Genomic DNA, 16,342 nt, shown 5'->3' with positions numbered 1-16,342 from the left:
ACAATGCAAAACTTACTGACACAGACACAATGCAAAACTTACTGACACACACACAACGCAAAACCTACTGACACTGACACTACTTACTGACAGACACTACTTACTTAGCGACACACACACACATCCCCCCCTTCAAAACTTACTGACATAGACACCACTTACATAGGAGACCTCGGGGCCTGGTGTGGGCTGCTACTCACATGGTTTGCATGCCCCCTCAGCTCTGACATCCAGGGACCCAGCTCTCCTAAAAGACAGCAGCCTCCTGCCAAGACCCTTCCCCTCTTGCATGAGGCATGTTATTGTTGGGAAGCTGCAGCAGGAAAGGCATGCTGCAGCAAAAACATTTACGGTTTGGTGGACAAGGGGGCGGGGCTTCGGAGGGGTTCGGGGGCGGGGCTTCGGAGATATCTCTGAGGCTCCGCCCCATGCCCATCCGAAGCCCCGCCCCCTTGCACATCAAAACATAATTGCTTTTGCTGCAGCATACCACTCCTGCTACAGCTTTCCAACAATAACATGCCTCATGAAAGAGGGGAAGGGTCTTGACAGGAGGCTGCTGTCTCGGAACTATTTTCGTGGATCCGCCCCCTTGCCCGTCCGAAGCCCCGCCCCCTTGCAACACGCAGCGGTCAGGGCACAGGCTGACCAGTTTGGGGTGGAGGTGAATGAGCAGCCGGAGGTGGGTGAGCTGCTGTATGTGCTGACAGGAAATGTTTTTTTTCCTGTCAGCACTGGCTACTGCTTGCACTGCAGGGAGCTCCGTGGGCCTATTTTCAATGGGGGGCTTGGAGCTGCAGCTCCATCCGCCCCATTGTTAATCCGGCCATGGTGTGTGTGTGTGTGTATATATGGTGGGGTGTGTGTGTGTGTGTGTGTGTGTGTGTGTGTGTGTGTGTGTATATAGTGTGTGTGTGTGTGTGTGTGTGTATAGTGTGTGTGTGTGTATATAGTGTGTGTGTGTATAGTGTGTGTATATAGTGTGTGTGTATATAGTGGGGGTGTGTGTGTTTGTGTATATATATGGTGGGGTGTGTGTGTTTGTATATATGTGTGAATTGTGTGTGTGTGAGGTATGTCTGTGTGTGCGCACTTTATGGACGCCACTGCTGGGGGGGCCATTACATGCAAGGACGCTACTAATATAGGGGGGGCATTACGTATAAGGACGCTACTACTATAGGAGGGGCATTACATATAAGGACGCTACTACTATAGGGGGGGCATTACGTATAAGGACGCTACTACTATAGGGGGGCATTACGTATAAGGACGCTGCTACTATAGGGGGGGCATTACGTATAAGGACGCTACTACTATAGGGGGGGCATTACGTATAAGGACGCTACTACTATAGGGGGGGCATTACGTATAAGGACGCTACTACTATAGGGGGGCATTACGTATAAGGACGCTACTACTATAGGGGGGGCATTACGTATAAGGACGCTACTACTATAGGGGGGGCATTACGTATAAGGACGCTACTACTATGGGTGGGCATTATGTATAAGGACGCTACTACTATAGGGGGGCATTACGTATAAGGACGCTACTACTATGGGGGGGCATTACGTATAAGGACGCTACAACTATAGGGGGGCATTACGTATAAGGAGGCAACTAATACTGGGGGGCATTACATATAAGGACGCTACTACTGGGGGGGCATTATGTATAAGGACTCTATTACTTCTGGGGGGCATTATGTATAAGGACGGTGCTACTACTACTGGGAGGGCATTACATGTAAGGATGCTACTACTACTGGGGGGGCATTATGTATAAGGACGCTACTACTGGGAGGGCATTACATGTAAGGATGCTACTACTACTGGGGGGGGCATTATGTATAAGGACGGTACTACTACTGGGGGCACATTATGTATAAGGATGCTACTACTACAGGGGTGGCATTACGTATTAGGACGCTACTATTACTGTTGGGGGGCATTACATATAACTGCTACTACTACTGGGGGGCATTACGTATAAGGACGCTACTACTATGGGTGGGGCATTACCTATAAGGATGCTACTATTACTGTTGTGGGGCATTACATATAACTGCTACTACTACTGGGGGGGCATTATGTATAAGGACACTACTACTATTGGGGGGGCATTATGTATAAGGACGCTACTACTACTGGGGGGGCATTATGTATAAGGATGCTACTACTACTGGGGGGCATTATGTATAAGGATGCTACTATTACTGTTGGGGAGCATTACATATAACTGCTACTACTACTGGGGGGGCATTATGTATAAGGACACTACTACTATTGGGGGGGCATTACGTATATGGACGCTACTACTACGGGTGGGGCATTACGTATAAGGACGCTACTACTACGGGTGGGGCATTACGTATAAGATGAATAAGATTGTGCTACATTGTAGCGTAATTTTAAATGGGGGTACTATTGTGTGGCCATGCCCCTTAGTTGTGAGACCACACCACTTTTCCCGATGCACAACAAAGGAATATGGGAGGGCGCAAAACTCATAGTTTGCAGGGGGGCGCCGAACACCCTAGCACCGGCCCTGGCCACCAGTAGCAAAAGTACACCACGGCCACTGACACTATCTGCAGGGAGGGGAACAGCGCTGATATGGAGGGTACTTGCAGGCAGCGAGTCACCGCCCGCAGCTCCTCTCCCACCTACACACCATACCTGCCGCCTGACACCCACACCCCAGGGAGAGGGCGCTAGCTCAGGCACCGCTAGATCAGCATCTGCAGCATACACACAAGGGCTGCCATGCTCAGCGGCAAGCGGTGCGGAGCATGTGCAGCGGGACAGCGCCAGGACGGGACACGCACTAATCAACATTGCTGCTGGGCCGGAGCTCCCTCCGTCTGCAGCCTAAGGACGCGCGCCGCACCTCTCCAGGGAAACACCATGCCTGCCCGCCCACAGGGCTCCGGACGCTTACCTATGCTCCGCAATCACAGCAGCTGACGCTGCCAGGCAGGATGGAGGAATGACGCCCGTCAGGCGGGGCGGACAGTGTGCGGCGGAACGGGGCCAGGAAGGAATGCTGACCACGACCCATTGCTGCTGGGTCTGAGCTCCCTCCCTCTGCAGTCACCATCTCACAGCAGCAGCCTGGAGGTTAGTGGCCACCACGACCCGCACATCCTTACCTCACACATACCTCACATATACCTCACATATACCTCACACATGAGAGCAAAGGTACACACACTGTGACATCACACCTGTAGCCCACCCCTATATCTGCTAAGTACTCCCCGTCACTATGCCCTGTCACCCGCATCCTGCTCTCTAACTGCCTGTCTGTGTACTGGCCTTCACCCCTCTCACACCATCACCAACCCTCACTAACTAACACAGAGACTATGTGCACTGATATCTGCCCCTCCACCACCTGCAGCGCCCCTGGACCCCTCCCAAGCCCCGCAAACCCCCGCACCTGCCCCTCCACCACCCGTGGCACCCCCACCCACTGCGCCTTCGGACCCCCTACCCCACCCGCAGTGTCTTCCAAACCCCTCCCCCATCTGCAGCAGCCCCTCCCCCATTCCCCCATCCGCTGCACCCCCGGACCCATCCCCTGCACCCCCACCCCTCCAGCAACAGCAACACTTTCGGTCCCACTACCCCACCCGCAGCACTCACCCCACCACCAACCACTCCACCTGCGGACCCCCTACACCACCTGCTCCTCCACCACCTACAGCCCCTCCCGATCCACCGCACCCTCACCCCCCTCCCTCCCTCCCCCACCCGCAGCGCCTCCAGGCCCCCTACCTCACCCGCAACACCTGCACCCTTCTCCACCAGCAGCGCCTCCGGAACCCCTCCCCCATCCGCAACAGCCCCTCCCCCGCCTCCCCCACCCACAGCACCCCCACCCCTTCCGCATCCCCTGACCCCCTCCCCATCCGCTGAACCCCCGCATTCACCCCTCCCCCATCCGCTGCACCCACTGAACCATCCCCTACACCCCCACCTCTCCAGCAACCGCAACACCTTCGGACCCACTACCCCACCCTCAGCACCCACCCCTCCACCACCCACTGCACCTCCGGACCTCCTACACCACCCGCTCCTCCACCACCTGCAGCCCCTCCCCATCCACCGCACCCCCACCCGCAGCGCCTCCAGGCCCCCTACCTCACCCGCAACAACGGCACCCTTCCACCCTGCAGCGCCTCCGGAACCCCTCCCTCATCCGCAACAGCCCCTCACCCGCCTCTCCCCCACCCACAGCACCTCACCTCTCCCACACTCCCGGACCACCTCCACCATCCGCTGCACCCCCGCACCCACCCGCGCACACACCCCTCCACCACCTGCAGCACCTCCAGACCCAATCCCCCATCCACCGCAAATCCACACACCTGTCCCTCCACCACCCGTGGCACCACCACCCACAGCACCTACGGACCCCACACCTCAACACACACGGACCCTCCCTCCTCCGGCCCCCTAACCCCATTCACTGCACCCCCCCTCTCCCACCCGCAACGCCTCCACACCTCCTACCCACCCGCCACACCCTTTCCCACCCGCAGTACCTCTGGAACCCCTCCCCCATCCAGCCCAGCATCTGCCCCTCCCCCACCTGCCCCTCCCCCACACACAACGCCCTCCCGGCCCCCTTCCCCGGTACCCACCCGCGGCGCCTCCAGACCCCCTATGCCACCCGCCCCTCCACCACCTACATCACCTCCGGACCCCCTCCCCCATCCGCCACACCCCGCATCTGGCTCTCCCCCGCCCGCTGCACCTTTGGATCCCCTACCCCACCCACGCAGCAGGCCCTTCCCAATCCGCATCGCCTACACCATTCGCAACAGCATTGTACCCGCCACTCCCCCACCCACGTTACCCCCGCATCCACTCCTCCCCCTCCCACCGCGCCCCCTGGACACCTCCCCAATCCACTGCACAACCGCACCCACCCCTTCCCCATCTGCAGCGTCTTCGGAACCCCTCCTCCATCCGAAACAGCCCTGCAGCTGCCATCCCCCACCTGCGACACCCCTGCTCCTACCCCACCCACAGCGCCTTCATACCCCCTCCCCCATCCGCGGTCCCCACTCCCCAAACCCCTTACTGTTGCAAGGGACTACGCCCCCTTCATCATCGGACGCCCTTTCATTGTGCAATATTCAAACACTAACAAAACTAGGAATGCAGGTAATACTCCATATATTGAACCCCAGAAAGGCGTGCAGGGGTTAAGGGGGCGTAGCCCCTTCCGACGGTGTGAAGAGCGCCCGTAGGGCACGATGAAGCACCTAGTCTATTTATACTTGAAGGGATTATCTACTTGGTTTGTCTTTTTTTTTACTCACAAGTATTATTTAATTGATTTTTAAAAATAATATTTTTTTCTTCACTCTGCTGAGAGAAATGTACCCATGATTCCACAGTTTTACCCAGGATACACTTCTGCAAAGCCCCTCCTCTATCCTCACTCCCGGGTTTAGGACTTCAGGGAGAAGGAGCCATTAACAGTCAGCTGTCTTGTGGAATAGTTTTTTTAGGACAATCCATGCGTTTTAACACATTTATATCCTATTTTTGTACTGACTACAATAATGGAGCCTTTTTCTGACCAGATTGTGATGTTCATCCTGGCTGCAAGCATGGAGGAAGAAAGGGCTGGTGAACATCAGGATCAAAGTCAGAAAATGTCTGTATTGCGTGTTTCATTTCCACGTCCACGCCAGTATCGCACTAGGTGTGAACTGGAGGATCTCAGCGAGTTCGAGGTGATTCAAAATTATCGCTTATCAACTCGCGACATATATTCGCTGTACACTCTGTTGGAGGCCGACCTGGAACCTCGGGCACGGACCAATCGCGCAGTCAGCGGTTTCCAGAAACTGCTGGCTACGTTACATTTTTTGGCGTCAGGCACATTCCAGCCTACTTTGTTTCAAACATGCGGTTTTTCACAGTCGACACTGTCGCGCTATATAACCCAGGTCATTAGGGCTTTCTGTAAATTGACGATCCAGTTCATCATATTTCCAGATACGGACAGCGGATGTCGTGAGATCAAATTAGGCTTTTTCACCAAACACAATTTTCCCAATGTTCTGGGCGTGATTGACTGTACCCACGTGCAGATCAGACCGCCACGGAATTCGGAAGAATGTTTTCGGAACCGAAAACATTTCCATTCCATGAATATACAGGCGGTCTGTGATGTCAACATGAAATTTTTTAATATTTTTGTGGGATTTCCTGGATCGTCTCACGACTCCTTCATCCTAAGTCAGTCATCGCTGTTTGACAATTTCGAAACAGGAAACATGCTGGGTGGCTGGCTGTTAGGTATTTATTTTAATTGTTTTTATTTTATTTTATTTTTTATTTTTTATATTACCCACCATTTTTTTTCATTTCCATAGGCGATGCGGGTTATCCCAACAAATCGTGGCTCTTGACCCCATTGACTAATCCTGTTGGTAGAGCAGAAAAACGTTATCAAGAGACACACAAAGCATCGAGGGGAGTATTTGAGCGTGCCTTCGGTGTACTTAAAAGCTGGTTTAGATGTTTAGACACTTCTGGTGGTGCTCTTTTGTACTCACTGGCGAAGGTTTGCGGCATGGTAAATGCATGTTGTATTTTACACAACATATGTGTCGCAAACCGTTTGCCGGTGACTCTTCGTCGCATTGCTTTCCGAAGCAGGAACCGTTCTTCTGCTCTACCGTTGGGTATGGACGGAGATGATTCCCGACGGACATTGATCCAAAGCTTTTTTTCCACTGCCTGTGAGTATACTTGTAACATTTGTATTATACTTGTAACATTTGTATACTTGTAACATTTGTAAACTGAGTTTGTAATATTATAAAAAAAAAGTTTATTTATGTATTTCAGAGTTTTTCGTCCAGTTGACGCACCTTCCCAGCACCGTTTTCTAAGTTTCGTCCTGTTGATGACCTGTTACCCCCTGTTTTTTCCTGTTGTTGGGTTGCCGCAAATATTTGACCCGTTTATCCCACTCTACCATGGGCAACCTACTTGTGATATGGATCTGAACCTCCGCCATGTAGCAGAAAACACCCCTCAGGTGAGATGTATTGGCCAAAACTTCCTCTTGTCCAAGTAACCCCGGCATGTCTAAGGTGCATCCCTCCAGCATTTGCAAAACTGCACATCCAATCATGCCCTGAAACACCAATGCTTACGCTGTGTCAGGGCATGCTTGGATGTGTAGTTTCTCAAGTGCCGTAGGGTTGCATTTGGGACAAAGGCCGCTGTAACCTGCTTGTGTCAAAGTGGTGCTTGTACCTTGTCTTTTCCTAGAAGGGTGACACTATTACCAATACCTGGAACCTCATGTTACGTTCCTGATGCTCAGAACTAGAGAGATGTTGCATAGTGAGTCCAGAGCACCAGGACGTGACGCTGAAATAAGGGGTGGTACGGGAATAGCCCCTAGCACCCTACCTCCATTGTTTTACCCGTGTGGTCAGTTCATGCCTGAGTGACTATGGTTTCTTGGGCCCACGGCAGCCGCGTTTGAAGGGCGGATTAGGTCTGCCCAACTCCGATGCCCCCAGGTCTTAGAGTGAGACAAGGCGTGAACCGAGACAGGATAATAACAAGGGGACCTCTAACTAAATATATGTGCGGCACGCCGCCAAAGGAAAAGAACAACAAAAGATACCACTGTCCACTCCCCCACACGGCACCGCCGAGTTTCGGGGAGGACAGTGAAAAGCGGAAACCTCCGCAAAAACCACCAATACAAAATTAACACAAGGACTAAGCGGCCTAGGCCGCAACATGCGGCAGAAGCCGCTACTCACGAAACCGGGAGAGAACCCCAACAAGCGAGAACCCCCAGATGACTGCAACAGGTTCACTTGGACAGGAAGGATTCCCAGGACCGGCTTCAGAACTCCAGAACTCAGGAGCACAGGGAGCAGGATCGACCAGATACAGCTGACCAGGAACAGACGTTGCAAGGCCGGAACAGCATACAGGAAGCTATCACCGGCGAGGCTGCAGTGTGCTGGCTCCCATAAAAAAACCCTGCTGGCCAATGATAGGAGGGCCAGCAAGACCAGCCCCCAGACCCTAATTACTAGTTGCCGTGCAGCTGCCCTGCTGCACGAGCAACTAATCAATCCTATCTGGCAACGGGGAACGCGGTCCGCCAATGGCGTCCCCGTTGCTATGGGCCCAGCGGCTGAGGACGCCCGGCGTCCTAGCGTTGCCAGGGACCCGGCGGCTACAGTACGCACGGCGTCCTGGCGTTGCTAGGCGCCGGGCGGGCAGGGAGGGAGGTGCGGCGGCTGTGAGCGTCGCTCGGAAGCAGACCGAGCGGCGCCGCAGACCGCGGCACCTAACAGTACCCCCCCCCCCCTTGAGGAGGGGTTAAAGAACCCCTAAAGCTGGGTATCTGAGGAAATTCCTGAAAGAATAATCTAGGGGCATGTAAATTGTTATGCAGGACCCAAGACCTTTCTTCCGGGCCATATCCTTTCCAGTGAACCAAAAAATAAAGCCGGCCCCCTGAGAAACTTTGGAATCTAAAACCTTCTCCACCAAGAACTCTTGTTGCCCCTGAACATCCACCGGAGGTCTATCCTGGGAAGTCTTCCGAGGGAATCTCCTGGAAGAAAAATACTGCTTCAGAAGGGAACAGTGAAAAGTATTGCCAATTTTGAGTGATTTAGGCAAGCGTAGCCGAAAAGCAACTGGGTTGACCTTCTTAACGATAAGGAACGGTCCAATAAATTTGGGTCCCAATCTAGCCGAGGGTTGTCGGAGCTTGATGTTGCGGGTTGACAACCACACCTTATCTCCCACCTTAAAAGTGCATGGGTGTCGGAACCTATCAGAATTTTTTTTTTCTCGGAAGTCAGCCTTCTTAAGGGCAAGGTGCACCTTTTTCCAAATCATTCTGAGATGGGAAGTTAAGGTCAACGAGGAGACTGGAAAATGAGGGTAAAAAGAATTGGCTCTAGGATGAAAGCCCAAGACCGAAAAGAATGGGGACTCCTTGGTGGAAGAATGACAAGAGTTATTATAGGCAAACTCGGCCAAAGGAAGAAATTCAGACCAATCATTCTGAAGTTTGGCCGAATATAGCCGTAAATACTGTTTTAACGACTGATTGACACGTTCAATTTGTCCGTTAGACTGTGGATGGTACCCAGATGTTAAAGAGAGTTTCATATTTAATGAGGCACAAAAACGTTTCCAGAAACGGGCGATGAATTGCGGTCCCCGATCAGAGACAATATCCCTGGGTAAACCATGGAGCCTGAACACATGGCGGAGAAACAAAACTGCTAACCCTTGAGCAGAGGGTAATCGGGGGAGAGCAATGAAGTGAGCCATCTTACTAAAATGGTCTACTACCACCCAAATGACTCGAAATCCAGCTGAAAGAGGAAGGTCCACCACGAAATCCATGGATATATGTGACCATGGCCTGAGAGGAACGGCTAGAGGCATAAGTTGCCCGACCGGCAACGATCGAGATACCTTGTACTGAGCACAAACCTGACAGGAACGGACAACTTCCCTTACATCTTTAGAAAGATTAGGCCACCACACTGAGCGAGAGATTAACTCCAAGGTCTTAGTGATACCCGGATGACCAGAAACCTTATTATCATGAAACTCAGCTAGAACAGTGCCTCTCAGAAATTCAGGGACGAAGAGACGATCTGCAGGAGTGACTTTGGGAGCCTGCTGCTGAAGCTGGACTAGCTGTGTAAATAAATCCTGTGTGAGGCCAGCCCGGATGACAGACGATGGGACTATGGGGGTAGTAGCCGGGTGGTTATTGTGAACCGGAAGAAAACAATGTGACAGGGCATCGGCTTTTGTATTCTTGGAACCGGGCCTGAAGGTGATAATAAACCTGAAACGAGTAAAAAACAGCGCCCAACGTGCCTGTCGAGCATTAAGCCGTTTAGCTGACTCAATATACTGCAGGTTCTTGTGGTCAGTAAACACCGTAATGGTATGCCTTGCTCCTTCCAGCCAGTGCCTCCACTCCTCGAAAGCCCATTTAACTGCCAACAATTCTCGATTACCAACATCATAGTTGGATTCTGCGGAGGAGAATTTTCTGGACATGAATGCACATGGGTGTAATTCCTGAGACTCCGGGTCTTCCTGAGAAAGGATAGCCCCCACTCCAACCTCTGAGGCATCTACCTCGACAATAAAGGGGAGATCCGGGTTAGGGTGTCTGAGTACTGGAGCTGAGACAAAGGCCTGCTTTAAGGCCAGGAAGGCAGACTTAGCTTCAGGCGACCAATTGGAAGGGTCCGCTCCTTTTTTAGTCAATGCCACAATAGGAGCAACCAAATCTGAGAAGGTATGAATAAAACGCCTATAGTAATTTGCAAACCCTAAAAAGCGCTGAATTGCTTTTAAGTTCGTGGGTTGTGCCCAATTTAGGATGGCCTGGAGTTTTTTTCGGTTCCATGAAAAACCCCTTAGGAGAAATAATATACCCCAGGAAGGACACTTCTGTGATGTGGAAATCACATTTCTCCAGTTTGGCGTATAAATGATTTTCCCGTAACTTCTTAAGGACCAGTCCTACATGGGTAATATGTTGTTCAAAAGACTCAAAGTAAATCAAAATGTCGTCTAAATAAACGACTACAAACTTTCCTAGAAAGTCGCGAAGGACGTCGTTAATGAGATCTTGAAATACAGCAGGAGCATTAGACAGCCCAAACGGCATCACCAGGTATTCATAATGTCCCGACTGTGTGCTGAAAGCCATCTTCCACTCATCCCCAGATTTTATTCGGATGAGATTGTAAACCCCTCTAAGATCGATCTTGGAAAAGATAACGGCAGTCCGGAGCTGATCAAATAGTACTGAAATCAGTGGCAAGGGGTAGGTGTTTTTAACAGAAATTTTATTCAGAGCCCGATAATCAATACATGGTCTGAGCGACCCATCTTTTTTCTCAACAAAAAAGAACCCTGCACTCAATGGAGATTTTGAGGGCCTAATGAAGCCTTTTTTTAGGCTCTCCTGTACATAATCATTCATTGCCGTAGTTTCCGGCCCAGACAGGGCATATAGTCTCCCTTTAGGCAAAGAGGCACCGGGAACTAAGTCAATAGCGCAGTCATAGGACCGATGAGGAGGCAGAATATCCGCATTACCCTTGGAGAAAACATCGGCAAAGTCCTGATATTCCAAAGGAATAAGTTCTGGGGTGACTGCCGCAACCCGGACTGGACGGGAAATACATTACTTAATACAAAAGGGACCCCATCGGGAAATCTCCCCAGACCGCCAATCTATGGTGGGATTATGAAAGGCAAGCCAGGGGTGACCCAAAACTACGGGGACCATGGGTAAGGTAAAATTCGATTTTCTCCGAATGTAGGGCCCCCACTGTCAGTTGTACTGGAGGTGTGCGGTGAGTGACTACCCCATTAGAAAGCGGACCACCATCCAAGCCGTGCATGGTGATACGTTTATCCAAAGGTATCTGTGGAACGCCCAAAGCCTGAGCCCAACCAAGATCCATGAAATTTCCTGCAGCTCCACTGTCGACGAAGGCCGACACCAACGAACTTAGACTACCAAAGGAAATTTTTACAGGAACTAATAAGGAATCAGTAGAGGAGATCAATTGCAGACCCAAGTGAACCCCCTCACAATTCACTTGGTCAGAGCGTTTCCCTGCTAATTCGGGCAATTACGTGCGATATGTCCCTTGCCACCACAATACAAGCAAAGACCAGAATTTAGCCTTCTGGTTCTTTCCTCTGGGGACAGCCGGGAGAGACCCATTTGCAAGGGCTCCTCGACGTCCTCAGGGAAAGTATACACACATGGACTAGGCCTGAAACTAGCTCCTCTTTCAGCCCTCCGCTCCCGGAGACGACAATCAATTTTAATAGCAAGCTCAATGAGTTTGTCTAAAGTCTCTGGAGCGGGGTACTGAAGGAGACTGTCTTTAATAACTTCAGACAAACCGAGGCGAAACTGACTGCGCAGGGCCGGGTCATTCCAGCCACAGTCGTTCGACCAACGGCGAAACTCGGTACAATACGCCTCTGCTGGATTTTTTCCTTGCTTAAGTGCACGCAGGTGGCTCTCAGCCGACGCTTCTCTATCAGGGTCATCGTACAGAAGGCCTAGAGACTTAAAAAAGGCATCTACAGAAAGCAAGGCAACATCATCGGCTTTTAGCCCAAAAGCCCAGGTTTGCGGATCGCCTTGTAGCAAAGACATCACAATCCCGACCCGTTGAGACTCAGTACCAGAGGATCGGGGCTTTAAACGAAAATAAAGCTTACAAGCTTCCTTGAAATTAAAAAAATCCTTTCGGTTACCTGAAAAACGGTCAGTAAGGTGCATTTTTGGTTCTGGAATTATACTCGGGGAGGCTCGCAAAAGATCTTCCTGCGATCTCACCCAAAGAGTAAGATCCTGAACCATATGAGTTAGTTCCTGAATCTGGTTGGCCAAAAGCTGGCTGGGATGCGGTCCTAATACTGCCAGATTCATGAGGCCGAATTTCAAGGCCCACCAAAAACAAATAACTCTTTATATTATTCTTTTTTTGTTTTTTGGCCGGTGATAATGTTACGTTCCTGATGCTCAGAACTAGAGAGATGTTGCGTAGTGAGTCCAGAGCACCAGGACGTGACGCTGAAATAAGGGGTGGTACGGGAATAGCCCCTAGCACCCTACCTCCATTGTTTTACCCGTGTGGTCAGTTCATGCCTGAGTGACTATGGTTTCTTGGGCCCACGGCAGCCGCGTTTGAAGGGCGGAATTAGGTCTGCCCAACTCCGATGCCCCCAGGTCTTAGAGTGAGACAAGGCGTGAACCGAGACAGGATAATAACAAGGGGACCTCTAACTAAATATATGTGCGGCACGCCGCCAAAGGAATAGAACAACAAAAGATACCACTGTCCACTCCCCCACACGGCACCGCCGAGTTTCGAGGAGGACAGTGAAAAGCGGAAACCTCCGCAAAAACCACCAATACAAAATTAACACAAGGACTAACCGGCCTAGGCCGCAACATGCGGCAGAAGCCGCTACTCACGAAACCGGGAGAGAACCCCAACAAGCAAGAACCCCCAGATGACTGCAACAGGTTCACTTGGACAGGAAGGATTCCCAGGACCGGCTTCAGAACTCCAGAACTCAGGAGCACAGGGAGCAGGATCGACCAGATACACCTGACCAAGAACAGACGTTGCAAGGCAGGAACAGCATACAGGAAGCTATCACCGGCGAGGCTGCAGTGTGCTGGCTCCCATGAAAAGACCCTGCTGGCCAATGACAGGAGGGCCAGCAAGACCAGCCCCCAGACCCTATTTACTAGTTGCCGTGCAGCTGCCCTGCTGCACGAGCAACTAATCAATCCTATCTGGCAACGGGGAACGCGGTCCGCCAATGGCGTCCCCGTTGCTATGGACCCAACGGCTGAGGACGCCCGGCGTCCAAGCGTTGCCAGGGACCCGGCGGCTACAGTACGCACGGCGTCCTGGCATTGCTAGGCGCCGGGCGGGCAGGGAGGGAGGTGCGGCGGCCGTGAGCGTAGTTTCCGGCCCAGACAGGGCATATAGTCTCCCTTTAGGCAAAGAGGCACCGGGAACTAAGTCAATAGCGCAGTCATAGGACCGATGAGGAGGCAGAATATCCGCATTACCCTTGGAGAAAACATCGGCAAAGTCCTGATATTCCAAAGGAATAAGTTCTGGGGTGACTGCCGCAACCCGGACTGGACGGGAAATACATTACTTAATACAAAAGGGACCCCATCGGGAAATCTCCCCAGACCGCCAATCTATGGTGGGATTATGAAAGGCAAGCCAGGGGTGACCCAAAACTACGGGGACCATGGGTAAGGTAAAATTCGATTTTCTCCGAATGTAGGGCCCCCACTGTCAGTTGTACTGGAGGTGTGCGGTGAGTGACTACCCCATTAGAAAGCGGACCACCATCCAAGCCGTGCATGGTGATACGTTTATCCAAAGGTATCTGTGGAACGCCCAAAGCCTGAGCCCAACCAAGATCCATGAAATTTCCTGCAGCTCCACTGTCGACGAAGGCCGACACCAACGAACTTAGACTACCAAAGGAAATTTTTACAGGAACTAATAAGGAATCAGTAGAGGAGATCAATTGCAGACCCAAGTGAACCCCCTCACAATTCACTTGGTCAGAGCGTTTCCCTGCTAATTCGGGCAATTACGTGCGATATGTCCCTTGCCACCACAATACAAGCAAAGACCAGAATTTAGCCTTCTGGTTCTTTCCTCTGGGGACAGCCGGGAGAGACCCATTTGCAAGGGCTCCTCGACGTCCTCAGGGAAAGTATACACACATGGACTAGGCCTGAAACTAGCTCCTCTTTCAGCCCTCCGCTCCCGGAGACGACAATCAATTTTAATAGCAAGCTCAATGAGTTTGTCTAAAGTCTCTGGAGCGGGGTACTGAAGGAGACTGTCTTTAATAACTTCAGACAAACCGAGGCGAAACTGACTGCGCAGGGCCGGGTCATTCCAGCCACAGTCGTTCGACCAACGGCGAAACTCGGTACAATACGCCTCTGCTGGATTTTTTCCTTGCTTAAGTGCACGCAGGTGGCTCTCAGCCGACGCTTCTCTATCAGGGTCATCGTACAGAAGGCCTAGAGACTTAAAAAAGGCATCTACAGAAAGCAAGGCAACATCATCGGCTTTTAGCCCAAAAGCCCAGGTTTGCGGATCGCCTTGTAGCAAAGACATCACAATCCCGACCCGTTGAGACTCAGTACCAGAGGATCGGGGCTTTAAACGAAAATAAAGCTTACAAGCTTCCTTGAAATTAAAAAAATCCTTTCGGTTACCTGAAAAACGGTCAGGAAGGTGCATTTTTGGTTCTGGAATTATACTCGGGGAGGCTCGCAAAAGATCTTCCTGCGATCTCACCCAAAGAGTAAGATCCTGAACCATATGAGTTAGTTCCTGAATCTGGTTGGCCAAAAGCTGGCTGGGATGCGGTCCTAATACTGCCAGATTCATGAGGCCGAATTTCAAGGCCCACCAAAAACAAATAACTCTTTATATTATTCTTTTTTTGTTTTTTGGCCGGTGATAATGTTACGTTCCTGATGCTCAGAACTAGAGAGATGTTGCGTAGTGAGTCCAGAGCACCAGGACGTGACGCTGAAATAAGGGGTGGTACGGGAATAGCCCCTAGCACCCTACCTCCATTGTTTTACCCGTGTGGTCAGTTCATGCCTGAGTGACTATGGTTTCTTGGGCCCACGGCAGCCGCGTTTGAAGGGCGGAATTAGGTCTGCCCAACTCCGATGCCCCCAGGTCTTAGAGTGAGACAAGGCGTGAACCGAGACAGGATAATAACAAGGGGACCTCTAACTAAATATATGTGCGGCACGCCGCCAAAGGAATAGAACAACAAAAGATACCACTGTCCACTCCCCCACACGGCACCGCCGAGTTTCGAGGAGGACAGTGAAAAGCGGAAACCTCCGCAAAAACCACCAATACAAAATTAACACAAGGACTAACCGGCCTAGGCCGCAACATGCGGCAGAAGCCGCTACTCACGAAACCGGGAGAGAACCCCAACAAGCAAGAACCCCCAGATGACTGCAACAGGTTCACTTGGACAGGAAGGATTCCCAGGACCGGCTTCAGAACTCCAGAACTCAGGAGCACAGGGAGCAGGATCGACCAGATACACCTGACCAAGAACAGACGTTGCAAGGCAGGAACAGCATACAGGAAGCTATCACCGGCGAGGCTGCAGTGTGCTGGCTCCCATGAAAAGACCCTGCTGGCCAATGACAGGAGGGCCAGCAAGACCAGCCCCCAGACCCTATTTACTAGTTGCCGTGCAGCTGCCCTGCTGCACGAGCAACTAATCAATCCTATCTGGCAACGGGGAACGCGGTCCGCCAATGGCGTCCCCGTTGCTATGGACCCAACGGCTGAGGACGCCCGGCGTCCAAGCGTTGCCAGGGACCCGGCGGCTACAGTACGCACGGCGTCCTGGCATTGCTAGGCGCCGGGCGGGCAGGGAGGGAGGTGCGGCGGCCGTGAGCGTCGCTCGGAAGCAGACCGAGCGGCGCCGCGGACCGCGGCACCTAACACCTCATACTATTCTCTTCCACAGGTCTTGCGGAGTATCCTTCCCGATTTGCTTGAATCATCCAGGATGAAAAGGGACACGACAGTTCCCCTGCTGTACCATGGGCGACCTAACACAATACCACTGCATCTCATATATTACATTTTATTTACTAATAATTTAAAGAAAAACACACAAAACTTCTCATTTTAAAAATTTATTGAAGAAATATAATTGTATTTAAT

At 51.7% G+C, this 16,342-nt stretch overlaps 1 protein-coding gene across 1 annotated transcript in view; it reads left to right on the top strand.

Annotated features, from left to right (window-relative positions):
- Positions 1–16,342, top strand: part of LOC135055029 (uncharacterized) — a 259,820-nt gene that overhangs the window by 6,176 nt on the left and 237,302 nt on the right. The window contains exons 2-3 of the transcript XR_010243623.1: positions 6,401–6,769; positions 6,879–7,071. The gene's annotated coding sequence lies outside the window, so the exon portion shown is untranslated. The remainder of the gene's footprint in view (positions 1–6,400; positions 6,770–6,878; positions 7,072–16,342) is intronic.

Source organism: Pseudophryne corroboree, chromosome 3 (assembly GCF_028390025.1).
Source record: "Pseudophryne corroboree isolate aPseCor3 chromosome 3, aPseCor3.hap2, whole genome shotgun sequence".
NCBI lineage: Eukaryota > Metazoa > Chordata > Amphibia > Anura > Myobatrachidae > Pseudophryne > Pseudophryne corroboree.
The sequence above is the reverse complement of the archived record's forward strand: the minus strand, read 5'-3'. Positions and strand labels throughout refer to the sequence as shown.